Raw genomic sequence first — 24,045 nt, forward strand, 5'->3', positions numbered from 1 at the left:
AGGTCAGCATGATGAATTTTTTACTTTTTTAAAGATTTAATCACTGGATTATTGATTGTCTGAGTTAGCAATTTCAGAGTCTAATTAGTCAATATTTTTCTGCAAAATCCACAAATTATTTCCTTTCATAGTTTATTCAATCTGGTAATTAATTCATTTTAAATAATTGTACTGGGATGTTAAATTTAGTCCGTCAAGATTGACATACATAGTTAAAGTTCTTCCATGCAATTTAGCTAAAACATTTGTAATGTGAATCTATTTACAAAATGAACCAAATGAAAAATGTGAACTATTTTTGTGTCCCTTCCAAAATTCTTTACATAAAAAAACAAATAGAAGCATTTTAAAACTGTGTGATTTAATGAAAAGGCATTATTTCCCTGCAAGATACTACTAACTAAACATAGCAAACCCCATAAATGACCCTAGGTCCCACACAGTGAACATGACAGGTGGTCCAAATGGGACTTGTAACTTCAGGTCTTTCTTGTTCAGCTAACAATTTTTCCCTTGAACAAATGTGGAACTGCATTGACGCTTTTAAAACTTAGATGAAATCAAATGGCAGATTTCCTCCTTTTAGTATGCAAATTATTTCATGTTGGAATCTTGATTTAATCTGTTCAGATGCCTAAGCAGCTTGACAGTGATTTATTTGGTTTTGGATAAGACCTCTACATGTGATGGATTAGAAAAAAACACAGTTCTGATGGTGGGCTCAGAGTGGCTTTGAATCCTAAGATTTTTAGTGCAAACCCCCAAATTATTTTCAAGATACCTGAAATTACATGTAATCATACTATCTAAAATCTTATCTTGAACCTCCGGCTGGGTTATTTCATGGTGGCCTCCACTTGGTTGCTGTGGAGACATTGAGCTACCATGCAGAGAACACTGCCTAGGACTAGCAAGTTCTTAGAAAATAATTGTTGTATTTATGTTCTTCCATTGCGTATTTGGCACTAAGTACAGGTGAGTCTCTGGAGTATTGTCTGTAATTTAAAAAATGGAACTACCTTGAAGCTGTATTCAATCATTTATGTATTGTATATTACGGAAGTATGAGATTAGCATTTCCCAATTTACTCTATAACTTAAAGGAAAGTAATAGGAACATATGCTAAAGCATAAAAAAATTAGGTTGTGCCTGTATAACAATGAAATGGTTAAATTAAAAAAATTTCAGACTGGGTTCTGTGGCTAATACCTATAATCCCAGCACTTTGGGAGGCCGAGGCGGGCAGATTACGAGGTCAAGGGATCAAGATCATTCTGGCCAACATGGTGAAACCCCGTCTCTACTAAAAATACAAAAATTAGCTGGGTGTGGTGGCACATGCCTATAGTCCCACCTACTAGGGAGGCTGAGGCAGGAGAATGGCTTGAACCCGGGAGGCGGAGGTTGCAGCGAGCCGAGATCATGCCACTGCACTCCAACCTTGTAACAGAGAGAGACTCCACCACACACACACACACAAAATTTCAATAGCTCAAAGTTTTATTTTCATATTGTATGTATGTATTTTTTTTTGGAGGAAATACTAACCGAGTGCCTACATAAAGCGAGAACTAGAGGAAACAGCAGAGGCATAACAGGGAACAAGCTAGACAATGAGGACACCCACGGAGCTTGCACCCCATCAGGGAATAAATTAGTACCAGATAACTGCTTTGATTAATTTTTAATTAAATTGATCAGTTTTTATGTCATGAAAAAAATGCAAAGTAAGTGTCTTTTTATATAATAATCACAAATTAGGCCAGGCGCAGTGGCTCACGCCTATAATCCCAGCAGTTAAGAAGGCAGAGGCGGGCGGCTCACTTGAGGTCAGGCGTTTGAGACCAGCCTGACCAACATGGCGAAAGCAACATGGCGAAACCCCATCTCTACTAAAAATACAAAATTAGCCAGGCATGGTGGCGCATGCCTGTAATCCCACCTATTCAGGAGGCTGAGGCACAAGAATCACTTGAACCCGGGAGGTGGAGGTTGCAGTGAGCTGAAATCACACCACTGCACTCCAGCCTGGACGATGGAACCAGACTCCAAAATAAATAAATAAATAAATAAAAATCAAGAAATCACAAATTATTTTATGTAAACTTCTATCACACAATGATTGAAATCATGCATGGTCAACAGTCTTAGACTTTTCTTCTAAACCTGAATACTAACCCTTTGCATGAGATAAATTTATTCTACACTTGCTAAATTTGTAAGTTGCCTAGAAGTTGGAGCAGTAATTAGATGTAAATGAACTTACAGAGATTGAATTCACATATGTAGAAAATGATATTTTGTCAGTATGTTGAGTTAGATATGTAAATGATCATTTTATTTAGTGCCAAAGTTCACACATCTATTTGGTCAAGTTCCTTTTGTTCCTCTACTGAGTATGTCTCCAGACACTAAAATACTAGGTTTATTCAATCCTTGCCCAGTAATTACTTTTAAAAATGTATCCCAAATTAATTATGTCTGAAATGATTTTTCTCTTCACTAAACTTACTGACCATCTGAGTGAACTGACAAATTAGATAAAAGATGGCTGTGCAGGCCTTTGGTAGAAAACTCTGAACATTTTCTCTGGGAGAACCCTAACAGTTAGATAACGAGTCTCATTTTACGGCCTCTTAGAATCTCAGAATTCTCACTATTCATGTGGCTTAAACTTTCATGCCCATAACAAAACATTCTGAGCATTTCTTAATTCATCAAAGGATTTTGTTTTTTCTAAATATCTCACATCCTGACAGTTAATTATTAATATTTTTCTAATTTCCCTATTTGTTTCCTCAGTAGAATGATGTTAAGTTGCATCCATCAGTAGAATGAGGTTAACATGCAGTAGAAATGCAATATGGCTGTGAACCAATATGTTCTGAAATACTCAAGACTAATATACATTTATCTTTTCACAACGTGGAAGTTATAGTCAGGAATAGTAAAAGTGACTGAAAAATCATTATTATTATTTTTACTAACTTTCAGGTTCTCCTTCCTAAGTATAGCCATTGACCATGAAACGAAACTGATTTAGGTTTGGCTAGAATTATTTTTTCCTAATCAAGAGATTGCTAAGAGAAAACAAAATATTTAGCATGAATACTAGGGGAAGATAGAGATTTACTTCCTGTTACAGTAAGAAAATAGCAAGGTAAGCTAAAAATCATATTTTTCCATAAAGAAAAAATAGGCATAAACTGGTGAAAATCAAATAAAAACAGAAAATCTAAAAGCAATTGCAGGCTGGGTACAGTGGCTCACACCTGTAATCCCAACACTTGGGGAGACCGTGTGGTGTCTCGCACCTGTAGTCCCAGCTACTCAGGAGGCTGAGGCAGGAGAATCGCTTGAATCTGAGAGGCAGAGGTTGCAGTGAGCCAAGATTGTGCCACTGCACTCCAGTCTGGGAGACAGAGTGAGACTGGGTCTCAAAAAAATAAATAAATAGGCTGGGAGTGGTGGCTCACTCCTGTAATCCCAGCACTTTGGGAGGCCAAGATGGGCGAATCACGAGGTGAGGAGCTCGAGACCAGCCTGGCCAACATGGTGAAACCCCGTCTCTACTAAAAATACAAAAAATTAGCTGGGCATAGTGGCAGGTGCCTGTAATCCCACTTAACATGGGAGGCTGAGGCAGGAGAATTGCTTGAACCCGGGAGGTGGAGGTTGCAGTGAGCTGAGATCGTGCCCCTGCACTCCAGCTCCAGCGACAGAGTGAGACTCTGTCTCAAAATAAAAATAAAAATAAAAATAGCAAAAATTAAAATTTAAAGCAATTGCAGCAAAAACAAAAATTGACAAATGGGACCTAATTAAACTAAAGAGCATCTGTACAGCAAAAGAAACTATCAACGGAGTAAACAGGCAACCTACAAAATGGGAGAAAATATTTGCAAACTATGCATCCAACAAAAATCTAATATCCAGAATCTATAAGGAACTTACACAAATTCATGAGCCAAAATCCAAGAACCCGATTAAAAAGTGGGCAAAAGAGGCGAGGCATGGTGGCTCACACCTGTAATTCCAGCACTTTGGTAGGCTCAGGCAGGCAGCTTGCTTGAGCTCAGGAGTTCGAGACCTGCCTGGGCAACATGATGAAACCCTGTCTCTACAAAATAAAAAAGATCAGCTGGGTGTAGTGGCACGCACCTGTGGTCCCAGCTATTTGGGAGGCTGAGGGGAGAGAATCACTTGACCTCTGGGGGCAGAAGTTGCAGTGAACTGAGAAAGATACGTAATCATCTCCCCTTTTTCATTTCTGATATTGATAACTTGTATTTTTTCCATTCTATGCATGAGCACTCTCTCTCACATTTATTAGACTTTTCAAATGACTAATTTGGCTTTGGTAATTTTTCCTATTGTACTATTTTCTATTCCATTGATGTTATTTTTTGTTATCTCTAACATTTTCTTCTTTTCTTGAGTTTCATTTGCTGTTCTCTTCTAGCTTCTGAAGATGAATGTTTAAGTAACTTAATTTTTGTCCTTTCTCTTTTTAAAAAATAAATGCATTGGAGACTGTATGTTTCTCTCCCTGCCCTGCTTAACTGCATCCTATAAGTTGTGATTTTTCATATTTTCATTGTCATTCAGTTCAAATTATTTTCTAACTCCAAGTATAATTTTTTGACCCTGTTCTTTCTTTAATTATAAAACATTTGGGTATTTTTAAATTACAATTTTGCTAATGATTTTAGCTTAATTATGGTTGTCAGAATACTTTTTCCGTATGATTTCAATCTTTTGGTATTTATTGAGGGCTACTTTTTGGCCCAGTTCAAGCCTGTTTTTGGTCACTCTTCTATGTTCACTTGAAAATAGTCTTTATCCTGCAGTGTGTACAGTTTCCACATATCCATCATTGCAACTTTATTCGACATGTAGTTTGAATCTTCCTAATCCTCACTGATGTTTTTTGTCTGCTTGTTATTGAGAAAGCTGTGTTCACATTTGCAACTGTGAGGGTGGACTTTTTTATTTCTCTAATTTTTTTTTGGCGTTTTGCTTAATACATTTTGAGGCTATGATTTTTGTGCATACAAATTCAGAATAGCTTTATTGGCCGGGCACGGTGGCTCACGCCTGTAAACCCAGAAATTTGGGAGGCCGAGGTGGGGGGGATCACTTGAAGTCAGGAGTTTGAGACCAGCCTGGCCAACATGGCAAAACCCCATCTCTTCTAAAAATACAAAAATTAGTCAGGTGTGTTGGCACACGCCTGTAATCTCAGCTACTCGGGAGGCCAAGGCAGGAGAATTGCTTGAATCCGGGAAGTGGAGGTTGCAGTGAGCTGAGATCATGCCACTGCACTCCAGTCTGGGTGACAAAACAAGACTCCATCTCAAAAAAAAAAAAAAAAAAAGAATAGATTATTTACCTAGTTGTTAATTAACACTTTTATCATTATGAAATGACTATGAAACTTATAATGAAAAGACAAATCACTCTGGTGTTGTTGCTTATTTCATCTGATACTGGGATAACTAAATTAGCTTTCCTTGTATTAGCGTTTGTACAGTATATTTTTTCCCATTTTTTAACTTTCAAACTTTGGAGCCCTTATTTTCAAGAAGTGTGTCTTGAAAGCAACATAATTAGGTTTTCAGTTTTAAAATCCATTCAGCTGACTTTTATCTTATAATTGGAGTAATTAGTTCAGGCACATTTTAATGATGTTGCTGCTATACAGGGTTTTAAATTTACCATTTATTTGTCCTGCCTGATTTATGTTCCTTGATCTGTTTCTTGTCTTTTGTTGCATTAATTAAGTTTAAAAACACTTTCCCTCCCTTCATTAGCTTGTTAGTACTATCTTACTGTATTATTCTTTTAGTAGTTACCATATATATTACAGCATGAATTTTTGACCTAGCAGAATCTTCCCTAAAATAGTATTTTCACCACTTCTTTGACAATATAAGGATTTTGCAGTACTTTAAATCTATTATTTCCCCTTCCTTTTGTGCTATTACCATCATAAATTTTAACTCTACGTATATTTTTATTTATTTATTTTTTTTGAGATGGAGTCTTGTTCTGTCGCCCAGGCTGGAGTGCAATAGTGGGATCTTGGCTCACTGCGATCTCCCCCTCCCGGGCTCAAGCGATTCTCCTGCCTCAGCCTCTCGAGTAGCTGGGATTACAGGCACCCACCACCACGCCCAGCTAATTTTTGTATTTTAGTAGAGACAGGGTTTCACCATGTTGGCCAGGCTGGTCTCAAACTCCTGACCTCAAGTGATCCGCCGGCCTTGGCCTCCCAAAGTGCTGGGATTACAGATATGAACCACTGCGCCTGGCCTCTACATACATTTTTAAAACTAGAAATGTTAGGCCAGGTGCGGTGGCTCACATCTGTAATCCCAGCACTTTGGGAGGCCGAGGCGGGTGGATCACTTGAGGCCAGGAGTTGGAGACCAGCCTGACCAACATGGTGAAACTCCTTCTCTACAAAAAATACAAAAAAATTAGCCAGGTATGGTGGTGCACACCTGTCATCCCAGCTACTTGGGTGACTGAGGCTCGAGAATTGCTTGAACCTGGGAGGCAGAGGTTGCAGTGAGCTGAGATTGCACCCCTTCACTCCAGCCTGTGCAACTCTGTCTCAAAAACCAAGATTTGCTTAGATTTAGTTACATATTTATTTTTTCCAGTATTATTTTTCCTATATTATTGCAATACTAATGGTGATCATTTTCATTCTGCCTAAAGAATTCCCTTTATATTTCTTTTAGTGTACACCACAATAATTTTGCTTAATTTTTGTCTTAAAAATATCTTTATTTTGACTTAATTTTTGATGAATATTTTTGCCAAGTATAAAATTCTAGGCTAGCAGCTTTTTAGTTTTCGCACTTTAAAAATGTTCTTGGGCAGAGGGCAAAAGTTGAAAAACTACCAATTGGGTACTAAGCTCACTAGCTGAGCGATGGGATCAGTTGTATCCCAAACCTCAGCATCATGCAATATACCCACGTAACAAACCTGCACATGTACGCCCTGAATCTAAACTAAAAGGTGCAATTATTTTTAAAAGATAAAAATAATAGGCTGGGCGTGGTGGCTCACGCCTGTAATCCCAGCACTTTGGGAGGCCAAGGCGGGCGGATCACAAGGTCAGGAGTTCGAGACCAGCCTGGCCAACATGGTGAAACCCCATTTCTACTAAAAATACAAAAATTATCCAGGCGTGGTGGCGGGCGCCAGTAGTCCCAGCTACTTAGGAGTCTGAGGCAAAGACAGCTGAACCCGGGAGGCAGAGGTTGCAGTGAGCTGAGATCGTGCACTGCACTCTAGCCTGGACAATGAAGCGAGACTCCGTCTCAAAATAAATAAATAATTAGAAGTAAAAATTAAAATGTTGTTTCATTGTTTTCTGGCTTCCGGTATTTCTGTTGAAAATTCACATGTCGTTATTACTAATACTCCTTAGAAAGAAATGCATCTCATCTTCATTTTATAGACAAATAGACTAGAAAATTTTAAGGCCACAGGGCAGTAATGCTGCCAGTAGTGTTCAGCCAAGGAAAATATTTTCAGATGTTTATTTCTGATTAACTTGCTGTATAGAATGAAACACATTGTTACACAGGAAATGAGAAGTAGCATTTAATTCCTTGAAGTGTTCTTCAACCAGTATCTACCACCTCCTTAGCTCATTTTCTGTACTTTATGATTAATCTAAATCAAATACTTCGTATTTTTAAACTACTGTGTGATATAGTATTTATCTGTAGTTTAATAGAACAGCTTCACTTCTATAACAGCCCTGAGAATATTTGATAAGTTGTTTCAAAAAGAAATAGATACGCTCTGACTATTCAAGCAGGAAAAATGGGAGTGAAAACTAAACTTAGTCAAAATTAGAATCGTATCTTATACTATGTTGCTAAATCAGACAAAATCAAAGCCTAACAACATATTATTGCTTATGAATTGTAAGAACTTCATTTATCCTCCTGATTAGGAATCTTAGTCAAGTCGTAAGAGAAAGTTGATTCAAATGGGAATATAGTTTCATTGTCTCTTGTGGGAAGCCTTAGGTATAACATTGCAAAATGCTATTCAGAAGAATAAATAAACATGTTTTGTTGCTTTAAGTAGTTTAAGTAGTTAAAAGAAATAGATGGTAAATACTTACACAGCTATGGTTGTAAGGAACATAAAACTTGACTTGAATATCAAGAGACCAGCATAGCACACCCAAATATTAGTTGTGAAATGCATGAGAAATAGAGAACCTGCATCTGCTCCTGAGAAGATCACCAAGGATAATTCGCCCAGAAGATCCCAGTTGACTTTGATGTAGCCACTGTGAAGGCTGCCATGGCCCCTAAAATAAAAAAAAAAAAAAAAAAAAAGATAAACTACATCTTGTTAATCCATGTATAGTAAAATAGCACACAGTTTTGTTAAAATCCACAGTTACAGAAGCACTGAAGCATTTTCAGACTATAAAAAAAAAATGCTGACTTATTGTGTACTTTGAATGAAAAATTGCTTGATCCACCTCTGTGAACTGTACATATCATTTTCTCTTAAGGGTTGAAATAGACCAGCCGAATTTAGGCTTCCATAAATCATAGACTGGAGAGGACCCATGGAGAGGGCCATTTTTTTCTTTCCTCTTCCCTTTGCAGATGTTAAAACTCAGGCTTAGAAACCTGGTGTCAGATAAAAAAAAAATATGTGACTTAGATAGGAGAGGCTTTATTTAGAAGAAAGGCTATTGCAATAAAAAGAACTCTCTGATTGCAGAAATCTGCATGATTCAAGATCAAACAGAAAAAGGATTTTCTTTTATAGGGTAAAGAGGGTACAAGCAGAGATAAGCAGAATCTCTGTAAAGGAAGCTGGATTCCCAGGGGGAAATGGTCAGTGGAGTTTGACAGGAAAATATCCCACTGTGGTCAGCCAATTCCCGTTTGGAGCTGATAAGGGGGACACATTCCACATTTTTTTTGTGTTTGCTCAGGGTTTGGAGTAAGCAACATTTAGGGGCCTGTGGGAAAGCCAGGAGCCTGACTAAAGTCTGGTCAAGACAAACAGAGGGTAAGAAATGGGGAACTGTGAATGCTCGGTCATCGGACTGAGGTGCACAAGGTCTGCAGTCTAAAGTTTCCTAATGGTGGTGCCGCTCTTTTCTCCCACGCCCTTTCTGTGAGCCTATTACCAATGCCTTAGGAAGGATGGCCTCTCTCTCTTTGCCCTTGTCTCTGTTTTCTCTTTCGTTTCTGTAACACCATTAAAAAAAATTTCCTCAAGATGCCTGACAGATGCCAAACTTTTCTATATATATATTTCTCTCTCTCTCTCTCTCCATATATATATCTATAAATATATATATTTATTTGTAGAGATGGGGTCTCGCTATATTTACCAGGCTGGTCTCAAACTCCTGGCTTCAAGCAATCTTCCCATCTGGGCCTCCCAAATATTAGGATTACAGATGTGAGCCACTGTGCCTGGCCTGATCATGCCCTTCTTTATTTGTTCCTTCCTTCCTTCTTTTCTGCCTTCCTTCTTTCCTTCATTTGTTAAACCAGCAAGTAGTTTTGAGCTTCTCTGTGGAACAATATAGTGGTAAACTTTGGGTCCTTGCTTTGAAAACAATACAGCCTAGTGGGGAAATTAGATAAATAAATTTAAGTTAATAAATAAATAAAAAAATACAGTGTGATAAGGATTATAAAAGAGCTCTGTTGGGAGGCCAAGGCAGGTGGATCACCCAAGGTCAGGAGTTCGAGATCAGCCTGACCAACATGGTGAAACCCCATCTATACTAAAAATACAAAAATTAGGGGGACTGAGGCAGGAGAATTGCTTGAACCCGGGAGGTGAAGGTTGCAGTGAGCTGAGATCATGCCATTGCACGCCAGCCTGGGTGACAAAGCGAGATTCCGTCCCCCCCAATCCCTCCCCCACAAAAAAAGCTCCGACCCTAATCCAAATCTTATCTAGTGGTTTTCAACCAGGGGTATTTTTGCCTTCTAGTGGACAGGTGGCAATATTTGAAGACATTTTTGGTTATCACAATGGGGTGCATCCTGGCAACTAATGGCTTAGAGGCATACGATGTTGCTGAACATCCTACAGAGCTCAGAACAGTCCCCCTCGACAAAGAATTGCCCAGCCCAAGAGGCCAGCAGTGCAGAGGATGAAACACCAATGGGAGCCCTGACCTAACCAATCAAACGTTAGGAATTTTCAGGGAGGGAAGTGAGAAGAATGTGAGCTCAACAATGGGCCCCACTTTGTTCAATAAACAGGTGGGTGTGGAACAACTTAGCTTTAGAATAAATAGCTTCAAAGTCTCATTTGATGTGAAAACTTTGTTTTGTCAGGAAAGTACATGCAGATTGTTGGGCTAACTTCAAAGACGGCTCTGGGGCCTGCCCTTTGTCCCCTGGAGTATTAATGCCCGTGTCAGCCCACCTCTCCCTCCTTGCACCACATTGTCTTTGGAAGACTGTTTTAAACCTCACAAAGTATATTCTGTGAGAGACGAGGAGTGCCTGGACAATTATCTAAAACTCTCCAAACTACTGTAGCTTCTGAGCCAGGAGGAAGGTTTTGCCCAAGCAGAAGGCCCAGGAGGGGTCTTGAAGGGTGAACCCAGTAGTGGGAGCTGAAAACCCTCAATTCCCCAGAGACCTTCCCAAGATTTCTCTTTGTTGCTCAGTCTTCCTACCTTTTTCCTGTCAGACAACACACAATATCAGAAATTCATCTTTAGATAAGGAGGAAGGAGACACCAGCCAACTCAAGGGACAGCAATGATGCTCAGGCACACACACACCCACTGGGAGGGCCAGCCTCATCCACCACCTCCCACCTTGCCTTTCTCATAGGGCACTTGTTTCCTGCTGTCATTTTCACCATAATTGAGGATTCCTACTTGTTAAGGGGTGCTGTGTCTGAGGTTTTTATTAAGGACAATGGAATAAAAACATAATATGCATACAAGGCCAGACAGAAAATTATACAGGATAATACAATAACTTGGTTGTGGAGAGAAGATAGAATGAGCAGTTATAAGAATTCATTCTGGGCCGGGTGCGTGGTGGCTCACGCCTGTAATCCCAGCACTTTGAGAGGCTGAGGTGGGTGGATGACAAGGTCAGGAGATCGAGACCATCCTGGTTAACACGGTGAAACCCTGTCTCTACTTAAAAAAAAAAAAAAAAAAAATTAGCCAGGCGTGGTGGCAGGCGCCTGTAGTCCTAGCTACTTGGGAGGCTGAGGCAGGAGAATGGATTGAACGTGGGAGGTGGAGGTTGCAGTGAGCCAAGATCCCGCCACTGCACTCCAGCCTGGGCGACAGAGCAAGACTCTGTCTCAAAAAAACAAAACAAAACAAAACAAAACAAGAATTCATTCTGGGGTTAACTGTTGTTTGAACAAATAAATATCTGGATATGGTAGAGAATGAGAAAGCTGAGTGTAGAGAACAGTCTGAAATCAGAGGGCAACAAGCTTTGGCAAATCCCCGTATGTACAGTTAAGGAAATATGCAAGTACGTTATTTGTCTTGCTGGGAACCCTGATATGTATAAGATAGCTCCAAAAGCAGAAGCTTTCAAACTTCTTTGACCATAGCCTAAGGAAAATATATTTTATATATTAATTAGTGCATATATATGTGTGTGAACAGAATTTTTGCAAAACAAAGTGTATCCTTACAAGCTGATATACTCCCTATTCTATATTAGACTAGTCTACTCTGTTTTAAAAATGCTAGTCAGCAACCCACTATATTGAGTTCAAGATTCACAATTTCTAAAGGGCCAGATAGTGAATATTTATAGCTTATGAGCCACATATCCTTTTTTACAACTCTTGTTCTATTTTTTTTTTCTACAATCCCTTAAAAAGGTAAAACTATGAGCTGCGGTCACCGATGGCTTAGGTCAGTTTATGCATATCAGGTCTGCAGACCATTACCTGAGTGTGCCCACCTCATGGTAATGTGGTCTGCAAACCACATTTTTTCATTATTATTATTTTTTGAGACAGGGTCTCACTTTGTCATCCAGGATGGAGTGCAGTGGTCCAATCGCGGCTCTCTGCAGCCTTAACCTCCTGGGCTCAAGTGATTCTTTTGCCTCAGTCTCCCGAGTAGCTGGGACTACAGGTGAACGCCACCACACCCGGCTAATTTTTTTGCATTTTTTTGTAGAGATGGGATTTCATCATATTACCCAGGCTGGTCCACCTGCCTTGGCCTCCCAAAGTGTTAGGATTAAAGGCATGAGCCTCCACACCTGGCCTTTCAAACCACATTTTAAAGACTAGAGTTATTGAAAGATTCCAGAAAGAAAAAAGACTTTTTTTCTATTTTTTTTTTCCAAGATAGAGTCTTGCTCTGTTGCCCAGGCTGGAGTGCAGTGGTGAGATCTCGGCTCACTGCAACCTACGCCTCCCAGGTTCAAGCAATTCTTGTGCCTCCTGAGTAGCTGAGATTACAGGTGCATACCAGCATATCTGGCTAATTTTTGCATTTTTTGTGGAGATGGGGTTTCACCATGTTGGCCAGGCTAGTATTGAACTCCTGACCTCGTGCTCCATCCACCTTGGCTTCCCAAAGTGCTAGGATTACAGGCATGAACCACCTTGCCCAGCCTGTTTGTTTTATGAGACCGTCTCACTCTGTCACCTAGGCTGGAGAGCAGTGGCACAATCATAGCTCGCTGAAGCCTAGAACTCCTGGGCCCAAGTGACCCTCCTACCTTCAGCTTCCCCAGTTGCTAGGACTACATGCACACACTACCATGCCCAGCTAACTAAAAAAAAAAAAATTTTTATAGAGACAGGGTCTCACTATGTTGGCTGGGCTGGTCTCCTGGCCTCCCCACCTTAGCCTCCCGAAACTCTGGGATTATAGGCATGAGCTGCCATGCCTGCCTGAAAAGAGTTTTGATAGTTTAACCTTAAACTGTCTAACTCTGCATGGTCCAACCATATTTGACCAGCAGGACACCAGTTTGTAGCTCCTGTTTTTAGGGATGAGTGTAACTTTATCTTCCCCGTATATCTTTTTCAAAGTTTTATTACATTAGTTGCCTCTTTAAATTTGTGACAAAACTCTTCTTTTTCAAACTATTTGGTAGTTGGTGTTGAAATCACTACAACAGAATTATTGAAGAATACAAATTTAAAAGTTGTATTATTTATTTTACTTTCAGGAAAATTAAATAAAAACAACTAATTTTTACCTAAGATACTACAGTGCACAAATACTTCCCAATGCATGATATCTTTTGATCTTTAAAGCAATCCTGTACAGTTACCCAGGAGGCTGAGGCAGGAGAATCGCTTGAACCAGGGAGTTGGAGGCTGCAGTGAGCCACTGCACACTCCAGCCTGGTGACAGAGCGAGACCCCGTCCCAAAAAAAAAAAAAAAAAAAGGAGCAATCCTGTGAAATAAACTAGTAGATATTGTTCTGGCCTTCAAAAAGAGAAAACGGATTGCTAGAATTTTCATTGATTTGCCTACTTGGCAAATGATAGAACATAGATAAAAAATTGAGCCCAGGGGCCGGGCATGGTGGCTCACACCTGCAATCCCAGCACTTTGGGAGGCTGAGGTGGGTGGATCACGAGGTCAGGAGTTCGAGACCAGTATGGCCAACATAGTGAAACCCCATCTCTACTAAAAATACAAGAAGTTAGCCACACGTGGTAATGTGTACCTGTAATCCCAGCTACTTAGGAGGCTGAGGCAGAGAATTGCGTGAACCCGGGAGGCAGAGGTTGTAGTGAGCTGAGATGGTGCCACTGCACTCCCTCCTGGGCGACAGAGCGAGACTCCTTCTCAAAAAAAATAAATAAATAAATAAAAATTGAGCCGTGTGTGTGTGTTTTAAATATACTCACTATCTTCTTTATAAACAGCAAAAATGTCAGTTAAATATATGTTGTATAGTTGACGTAGCTTAGGTCTTGTAATATCAGTTCTTATTATCTTACTTTTTTCAGGGCTCTATTGCACTAAACTGCATTGATTGGAGTTACTTCCAAATAGGCCTAATTTTTTTTTTACCGTGGAGTCTCTTAAAAACATGGAGCGGCACATTTTCTGCATATTAATGAGATAAAGTCTTATATACCTAGACCCAAAGGTTTCAAGGGCTTCTACTGCTTCATTATATATTTGTAGGGTTTGACTGTATGCCCATCCAAATCTCTTCTTGAATTGTAGCTCTCATAATTCCCACGTGTTGTGGGAGGGGCCTGGTGGGAGATAATTGAATCAGGGGGCAGTTTCCCCCATACTGTTCTCATGGTAGTAAATAACTCTCACGAGATCTGACAGTTTTATAAGGAGTTTCCCCTTTTGCTTGGCTCTGATTCTCTCTTGCCAGCACAGCAGTGACTTTGCTTCTCCTTTGCCTTCCGCCATGATTGTGAGGCCTCCCCAGCCATGCTGAACTGTGAGTCAATTAAACCTCTTTCCTTTACAAATTACCCAGTCTTGGGTATGTCTTTATCAGCAGCATGAACATCGACTAATACATGTTTTGTGAAACTTTGAGATGGTGCCTTGTAATCCCATAGGATTTGAACATAGTTTAACATCTGGTGAAAACCTGCTGTGGAAAAAGCCCACCACAGGGGCCAGTAAAAAAGATGCGTTGAGGCGTAGCACTCCTGCAAATCCCGGGACCACTGCACGAAATCTCTCAAAGCCACATTGCTTGGCTTTGGGGTGCCCCACTGCTGGCATCCAGGTCCCCTGAAACAGTGGATAATTCCGTGAACTGCTTTGTGATCCTTGTGAGATCCCTCTAAGATGGCATCCTCTCCTGGTGGCTTCTGAGGAGTTTCTGTTTTGGGTTTTGCATGAAAAAAACATGCTCTTCTTGGGCATTGGTTGAAAAAGTGAGAAAAGGAAGGCCACGGAGACAGAGGCCAAGGATATGACGTTGAGGTAAAAGTACAACAGGTTCACCAGGGATACCAAGCGTTGGGCCAGCACGGACCCTGCTGTGTAGGCGGCCAGGGTGACGCTCCTGCAGTAGCCGCTCACTCTCTGGTAGTGCCCGGGGCTGACCACGCTGTATACGTAGGCGTAGTAGGCCACCTCGGTGGCGGTCACCATCCCGTAGAAGAACTCTACAACCTGCATGGTCTTCACTCCTTGGCCAAACGAGAGCAGCAGCCAGGTAATGATGAAACTGATACCTTGCAAGATGATGACCGGCTTGTAGCGGACGTAGTGGGTGAGGACAAACACAGGCAGCAGCAGCACCAGGTAGGAGTATGTCCAAATGGGGAAGATCTCATCTGTCATCTGCAAGATTAAGTGGGGAGAGTACAAAGACAAAAAAAAATCAGGATGTGAAATACACCCTGGGCCTCTGACACTTACCATTATCAAGATGACATGAATCAACCCCAGGATGCACTGCTTGGCCTTTGCCAAAGTGGGTCTAGTTTCCTGGTTTACATGAATTTCTAGCAATACATTGGAAAGCAATGGGAAACTGAAATTCAGGGAAAAAAAAAATTGAATGACAGATATTCATAAGGTGTGAATTTATACTTCCCGGTGTAAAAACCACAGCAGCTATTATCTTAGTTATCTACCTTTTAAACTTTATAAATGTAATTTGATCTGCTATGGAGGCTAGGAAAAGAGGCTATAATGGATAAATTAATCTTTTTACACTTGACAGGATTTCCAGAACAAGCTAGGGCTGCTCAGACACTGCTGCTTACTAGCATGTAACAAAATAGTTTATTCTTCTTCACAGTCAGAACCAAAAGGTCAAAAAGGATGTTTCAGTACTGAAAGAACCTGACCGCCTTCTTTCCCTTTCACACCCATCAGTACAAAAATGAGGAGCCCATTGCGATACCATCTCGGTGATCAGGAAAATATGGAACAAATGACCAGTTTGAGACTGAATGTCAGAGAAAGAGACATGTGTGAGTTTATTTTCTACTCTTCTGTTTTCTTCGCTTTACTTTTTTGGGCTGCCCTGGAGGAATCATAAGAAACTACTTAGTAGCTCTCTCGTTCAAGTCAATTTTGGCCACAGTTTCTCTTGGAACTGGTGGCATTGGCCAATTATCTGAGCCCATCTGTAGTAAGTGATTATTTCATTTTCTATAAGGGGAATGTATAGTGGGTGGAGGATGACATAAAGGCGGTTGGGGTAGACCTTCTCAAATCCCTGTCCTCTGAATTTCTAGACAACCAAAATAAACCCATAGATTTACTGAGCCTGAGAATGCCCTTTGCTATGACCTAATCTGTGTCCTTATGCTTTGGGTTCCCAGGTAGACTTTTACCCAAGCACTCTTGAAGTTTGGTAGAACTTTATTCTTGCTGTTTTGGGCTTTTGGGTATAGTCACCAGCATGGGAAAAGCTGTATGCCAGATATGCTTTTTGTGACAATGTCTGGTGTTTGAATCCAGCCCATTCATAGCTTCCAGCTAAACCAGTTTGTACCTCATGGGATGTACTGGTGTTTATTGTGAAGAAAATGGTGGATTGGTTTAGAAGGCAAAATCTACTTGGTGTGAGGTGGGTGAACGTAGGTGGTGGCTAGGAAAGAGAGGCAAAATAAGATAAAATTGTTGGGTGCAATGGCTCATGCCTGTAATCCCAGCACTTTGAAAGGCCGAGGTGGGAGGATTGCTTGAGCCTGGGAGTTCCAGACCAGTCTGGGCAACACAGTGACACCCTCTCTTTACAAAAAAAGTAAATATTAGCCTGGCACCTGTAGTCTTAGCAACTTGGAAGGCTGAGGCAGGAGGATTACTTGAGCCCAGGAGTTCCAGGCTGCAGTGAGCTATGATTGTGCCATTGCACTGCAGCCTGGGCAACGAAAGTGAAACTCCGTCTCAAACAACAACAACACCACCACAAACAGACATTCGGATTCAATAAGTCTGGGGCGGGGTCTGAGTATTTACATTTCCAACAAATTTCCAGATGATGCTGATATGCTGGTTCAGAGACAACACTTTGAGAAGCACTGGCTTAGAGGCTTCTTAGGACTGTTATTCCTGTGACTGTAGTAAAAGTTAAAAACAGCCTTAGTATTTATAAATAAAGAGGGGAAAACCTTGTGAGGATTTTTCACATGGTTGTCAGTAACTTTTCTCCTGCCCCACCCTCACCACAAAATTTCATTTTATCCTCTAAGACTTATACTATTTATTTATTTATTTATCTATCTATTTATTTATTTGAGATGGAGTCTTGTTCTGTTGCCCAGGCTGGAGTGCAATGGCATGATCTTGGCTCACTGAAACCTCTGCCTTGCGAGTTCAGGCTATTCTCCTGCCTCAGCCTCCCGAGTAGCTGGGACTACAGGTGCTGGCCACCAGGCCCAGCTAATTTTTGTATTTTTAGTAGGGTGGGATTTCACCATGTTGCCAGGCTGGTCTTGAACTCCTGACCTCAGGCTATCTGCCCGCCTCGGCCTCCCAAATTGCTGGGATTATAGGCGTGGGCCACCACACCCAGCCAGACTTACATTCTTTAGTGGGGATGGCTTCATTTTAGGTTAATGATAATATGCATTGAAGTCCTGGAGTATTGTTTTTGTACAACTGAAAGATTAGGTAAGGCTGTTTTCCACCATAAAGAGTTTATATTTTTGACAGGGCGCAGTGGCTCATGAATATAATTCTAGCACTTTGGGAGGCCAAGGTGGGGGGGATTGCTTGGGCCCAGGAGTTTGAGACCAGCCTGGGTAACATAGTGAGACCTTGTCTCTACAAAAAATAGAAAATTAGCCAGGTGTGGTGGCACACACCTATAGTTTCAGCTACTCAGGAGGCTAAGACGGACCGAAGGATTGCTTGAGTCTGAGAGATCGAGGCTGCAGTGAGCCATGATAGTACCATGGTACTCCAGCTTGGGCAACAGAGCAAGATCCTATCTCAAAAAAAAAAAAAAGTTTATATTTTTATATGTCAAATACATAAAATTCATTAAGGCCCATCTGTTCACATTAGAGGGTGTAAGAAGTACTAGTATTTGGCTTCTACCCAAGGCATTAGAGATAGTTCTAGCTAGAGTTAAATCTAAGATAAGCATGTTAGTTAACTTACCATGCTGAGGCTCAAATATTTATCTGGTCCCAACAAATAAGGTACAAAAAATGGATCTGATGGTTTCATCATGGAGAAAAATCCAAATAAATGGAGAATTATGGTGGGAAAAACCCAAGAACAGCTCAGTGAAATTTGGTGACAATTCATGATTGGTTAAACTGTCACAGGGAGAAAAAAGCAAGTAAGGAGACTGGTCATCAATCTAGTTGTTTTTTTTTTTTTTTAATGAAACTTGCATTCTCTTCCCTATGTTCCTTTTGTCCTTCAGTCTTAAAAATGAAAAAATAAAAAACATTGTGATTGAAAATATGTCACAGGTCAAAACACAAGGCTTGAGTCTTTGCTTTTGGATTTCTTATCGAAAGAGAAAAGTAATAATTACTTGAAAACAGTAAGGGATTACGTTTCAGTTTGGCTGCAATGATGGGGTCGCTGATGGAAAACCACTCTTAAGTTTCATTTAGGTAAATCAACCAAATTCTCTTTTCATCTTTTAGAGTTAGAAAAACATCAGGGACTTTCTTCTGAAGCAGAAATCTTGGGCAGAAGAAAAGACAGTGACATTGGCAGACTTTAGACAGGAAAGAGCGTTACCAAGAGATACTAAGCAAACATCTGCTTCGTGCCCCTTCCCCCAGCATCCTAAAACATGTAGCTATTAATAAGCTGGAAACTAATTTTAATGAGTATTTATATGTAGTGAATAAAAAAGCCTTTGGGAGATAGGATTTATAAAGCAGATAGACTCTTTGCTTTTTCTGAGCATCAAACTCAAAGTGAACATTGGCTTAGCATAAGTAGCCTAAATTAATTTGAACTGTCGTCCATCCGGGCAATTTCATGTGTTTTTAGTACCTATTTCTAGAAGAAGAATTATGTGAGACCTAAACAAGATCACGACATGGATAAAATTCAAATACGACACTTAGAAGTACTTTTCTGAGTTGATATTTTAGCCCCCCTTATGATTCTTTTCCCACTTCTGTAACCATATTGAAAAGTAAGAATTTATGGTCAGAATGAGAAGCCTCCGGGTTGGCTGATGGCAGGCAGGACCAGGGCACCTTTTATTATAGAAAGTCTCCAGCAGCACCAGGCGGGGTCTCACCCTCTCAGTTGTTCACCACTTCCTTCCTGAAGGCTCCCTGACCCTCTCCGTCTCCTCCTCGTCCTTCCATTAGACGTCATCTCAGTCCAGCTCTGGCATGCCATTGAAGACCATGGACTCTGCAGTCAATCAGCTCCAAATCCTTCTCTGCTGCTTACAAACCTGTGACCTTTGGTAAGTTACTGGACCTCTTTATACCTCAGATTCCTCATCTGTAAAGTGGGGATGATAATATGTTTTGAGGATTCCATTCGCTAGTACATGTTGAAACAATGTCTGGCACACACTACGCAGTCATCAATCAAAAGCTATACAATTTGCAGTACTGATGGCTTTGAAAGGTATTGATGTGTTGACACACACATCTCACCACTAGCCTGGGATCTCCTTGAGAGCAGGGATTCAGCTTTGTCACCTTAGAGTCTAGCCCCATGTCTGACCCATCAAAGGTATCAAGCTGGGAGCAGTGGCTCATACCTATAATCCTGGCACTGTGGGAGGTAGAGGCAGGCAGATCACTTGAGGCCAGGAGTTTGAGACCTGCCTGACCAACATGGAAAAACTGTCTCTACTGAAAATGCAAAAATTAGCCAGGCATGGTGGCACGTGCCTATAGTCCCAGCTACTCTGGAGGCTGAGGCACAAGAATCGCCTGAGCCTGGGAGGCAGAGGTTGCAGCGAGCCATGATCTCGCCACTGTACTCCAGGCTGGGCAACAGAGTGAGACTCCATCTCAAAAAAAAAAAAAAAAAAAAAGTATCCTAGAAGTGCGTGTTGAAAGTACAGTCGTCAAACCAGACTTTTCTAACTGACCATAAAAATTCAAGTAATAATAAATTTTCCAAGCATTTGCCATATTTAAAGTTGTTCTCTGGAGTGAGAACTACAAGCCACCATTTGATACTCAAGGATATGCTGGTTACTTACTCCTAAAACAGTTCTGGAATAAGGAAAAGAGGATTTCCTGGTGGGAAGAACATGGGCATTGTAGTTGAGTAAATTTAAGTCTCTGATCCACTCTTTCAAGTTGTGTGATCCTGTCCAAGCTTTTTGGGTCTTGGGGCCTCAGTTTTCTTTACCTGAAGAGGGAGATGGTAATGCACATCATACAGGTGTAGTTGTGAAGAAATTTCCTGGCCTAATGCTTTCATGGTAGCAGGTGCATAACGTGGGTTACATTCCACGTTATGCCACCTCTACGTAGGAATCCACATCTAGCTTCTGTGACCGTGGAGGAGAGAAGGATCATCTTTACAGAGAGTGGAGACACTGGTCATCATCCAGCTCATATAAGCCACAGGCAGGTGCTGGAGCCTAAAACCACTAAGTTTTAAGTGAGTTTAGCAATTGAGATTGTTATTTACACTGATCAGTCCCACTGGCAATTAGGGGGAATAGCCAGGGGAGACTTGTATTCATTAGAAATAATCCTCTGGAAAGTGAGATATTAAATAATTGCATACCTTAGAAAAATGCATAATTTCTTGTCACCAGATCCACTGCAGTTTTACAAGTGTATTTTGGAGAACATTAATTCCTGGGTTACTACTAATAAAATACAGAGTAGAAACGATTTCTAGGGCCAGGCACAGTGGCTCACACCTATCATCCCAGAGTTTTGGGAGGCCAAGGCAGGAGGATCACTTGAACCCAGGAGACTGAGGCTGCAGGGAGGAAAGATCATACCACTGCACTCCAGCCTGAGTAATAGTGTGAGACCTTGTCTCAAATAAAACCCCCCAAATTAGCCAGGAAATCTCAAGTCCTCTTTCTGAATCAGGCATGGACCAGACATCACTCACCATTTTCGAGGACCAGGAGAGATCATGACTTCAGGTTTTTACATTGGAAATAACTCCCTATTCCTCCCCTGATGTTAGCAGCAGAATGTTTAACTCAAGATGGTTGGATGGGTTGGTTCAATTAAATTAGGAAGTCCATTACCAGCACAGTGAAAAGACTCAAAGAATATGAGTGATCACATGGAGAAATAGCTACAACAAATCCTCTTCAGTGTGAGATTTCCACAACTCTGATTAGGATGGGCACCAACTTTGCCCCCTGCTAGTATCTTCATTTATTGTAAAAAGATGGTGAATGGTATTTTATCTGTCAACATTCTGCTTGCACGGCCCCTCTGAACTGAATGCTTTTCCTTATGGACTACAGAAAACGAATGTCTACCGAGGAAAAACTTTGAAAACATAAAGAATACAGTATTCCTTGATTATATGGTCTCTCTGAGGTGGAAGGGAGCAAAAAACTCAGCGGGAAAGACTCAAACACTCCTTCCTTAGGGCTATTTTTCTAACTTCAAGGCATTCTTCTACTTGTACAATTAAAGGCACAGTTATAACTATGGAAAAAAAAAAAAAGACAAACAGTGAATTTACAATCCCATGTTATCCCAGTGGCATACTTTTTAATATATCAAGCAGGTGTTAATTTTTATTTAATGTTTAACCTCTGCTTCCAGGTCATTGGTTAAAATGTCACCGAAGAAATGCTCTGATTTGCTCCTAATTATGTTAGAATGCAAATTTCTAACCTTTGCAAGGAAGATGGGTGCAGAGAAAGCAGTGGACTTCTGGTCTGGGCCACTGGTCTATCCTGGTGTTGCTATACACGGCAATCCTGGAACTTAGGGGCTCTGGCTTACTGCAGAGCTGGTGGGTGCTCTGAGCAGCGTGGTATTTCATAAACAACCCAGGTATTACTGGGATGTGGTCATCAGATATTTTTTCTGTTGTACTTAATCACAGCTAGGTGACCTTACTCAGATTCCTTAACCTTTCTGAGTCCCACTGATTAAGAGAAGATAAAAATTATCCACCATCTTCTTTGTAAGGAGTAAAGAAGATCAATAGGGGAGGAATCCAAGCAGCACCTGATATAATAAATACAGCTGTCTTTCCCTTGCTTTTCTTTGAAAATCTGGTCTAGTCCCAGTCACCTGGAAGATCACGAGGACCAACGAACTGGTGATAAAATAAAAGCCCATAATGTCAGACCCAGCTAATATAGATTGTTGATCATCTGTACAAAAATCAATGTAAAAGTTTACGAAATCAATTTCAAGGCTGTGCTGTAAGAATAAGGAGAGATTGAAAAAGTAAATTTATGGCTTAACTAAGGTTGCAAGGAGAACTATTTCTTTAAGGAATTACATTGTCTGAAAGCACTTTGTAGATACTGACTTATGTAAGAATAGTAATAAATCATTCTTATCTGCTCTTTAATCAGATTTTCAGTCCTTCATTCCATAGTTCCTTCCATAGGGAACCCTTGGTCAGCTTCATTAAATTCTGCTCAAAATACATGCTTTCCACACACATACTTCCCCCATTTGGATGTTTTACTAATTCATTTTGATTCTTCTCTACATAGTCTAAATCAGCAAATGTTTATCATACGTACTTTTTGAAGAGTTGAAAGGAAGTGATCCCTATATTCTAGTGTCTCATGACTCATGTTTCAGCATTAAGAGTATTTTTTTATCCAGATTAATTAAATCAACATTCCACCCCAACATTTCCCATCTGAACCTTGGCCTGAACCTTGGCCTGCCCATTTTTCCTGGCAATGTTGGTTAACACCCAATGACCATGTAGTTTCACCATTTTTAATGGTGATGAGGTAGATTTCCTCCTAGTTCTCACATTTAATAGTCTATGTCACTGATCTTGTTATTTGGATGCCATGAGCTAGGACTAGGGACTCATTTCAATGACCTGTTTCTCTGTCACCCAAGAAATCACAAGGCTCAATGAATTGCTGATAGCAATTTTGATACTAAAAAGTAGGGCGTGGCTATACCAAATATGTAAAAGTGTGGAAGTGCCTTTGGAATTCTGTAATAGGTAGAGGCTAGAAGTGTTTTGAAGCACTTCATAGTAAAAGCCTAAATCACATGTCCAAAATTATTGGTAGAAATACAGACATTAAAAGCAATTCTGGGCCAGGTGCAGTGGCTTATGCCTTAATTCCAGTACTTTGGGAGACCAAGGCGGGTGGATCACGAAGTCAGGAGTTCGAGACCAGCCTGACCAACACGGTGAAACTCCGTCTCTACTAAAAATACAAAAATTAGTTGGGCGTGGTGGTGCATGCCTGTAATCCCAGCTACTCAGGAGGCTGAGGAGGGAGAATAGCCTGAACCTAGGAGGCAGAGGTTGCAGTGAGCAGAGATCATGCCACTGTACTCCAGTCTGGGCGACAGAGCAAGACTCCTCCTGGCAGAGTGGGGGTGGGCGGGGGGAAAGACAATTCTGATGAGGGCCCGGAAGGAAGAGAGGAGAGCTACAGAGAAAGCTTCTATTGTCTTAGAGAATACATGTACCACCATGTACGGAATGTTCCTAAAATTAAGAAACATTACAAGGTGTTTCTGGTGAGGTCTCAGATGGAAAGGAGAAGCTTTTATTGGACACTGAAGGAAAGGTGATTGATCTGTGTTATAAAGCAGCAGAGAACTTGGCTGTATTATGTTGTGCTGTTGGAAGGAAAGTAGAACTTGTAAGTGATGATGCACTTGGATATTTAGCTGAGGAGAATCCCGAGCAAAGTGTGCAAAGGGCAAGCCTGATGTCTCCTTGTTGCTTGTAATAAAATGTGAGAAGAAAGAGATAAATTGAAGAAGGAACTGCTAAGCAAAAAGGAAGCAGTGTCTGATTTGGAAAATTCTCCAACTGTCCAAATAGAATACTGTAGAAACATCACAAATATGGCTCAATAAGTGTTTGCTAAATAAATGAGGTGTGTGGCTCGTGGATCCAATCAGTTATCTCATTGGAAGCCAGGAATAGAGATGTAGTTGTTCAAGAAAGATCTGTGCAGGGCCCTCTTGT

General features: G+C 40.7%; 1 pseudogene; it reads right to left on the reverse strand.

Annotated features, from left to right (window-relative positions):
- Nucleotides 1-13,838: 13,838 nt before the first annotated feature.
- On the reverse strand, nucleotides 13,839-16,655 carry LOC110740949 (annotated as a pseudogene).
- Between the last annotated feature and the right edge of the window lie 7,390 nt (nucleotides 16,656-24,045).

This window comes from Papio anubis, chromosome 10 (assembly GCF_008728515.1).
Source record: "Papio anubis isolate 15944 chromosome 10, Panubis1.0, whole genome shotgun sequence".
NCBI lineage: Eukaryota > Metazoa > Chordata > Mammalia > Primates > Cercopithecidae > Papio > Papio anubis.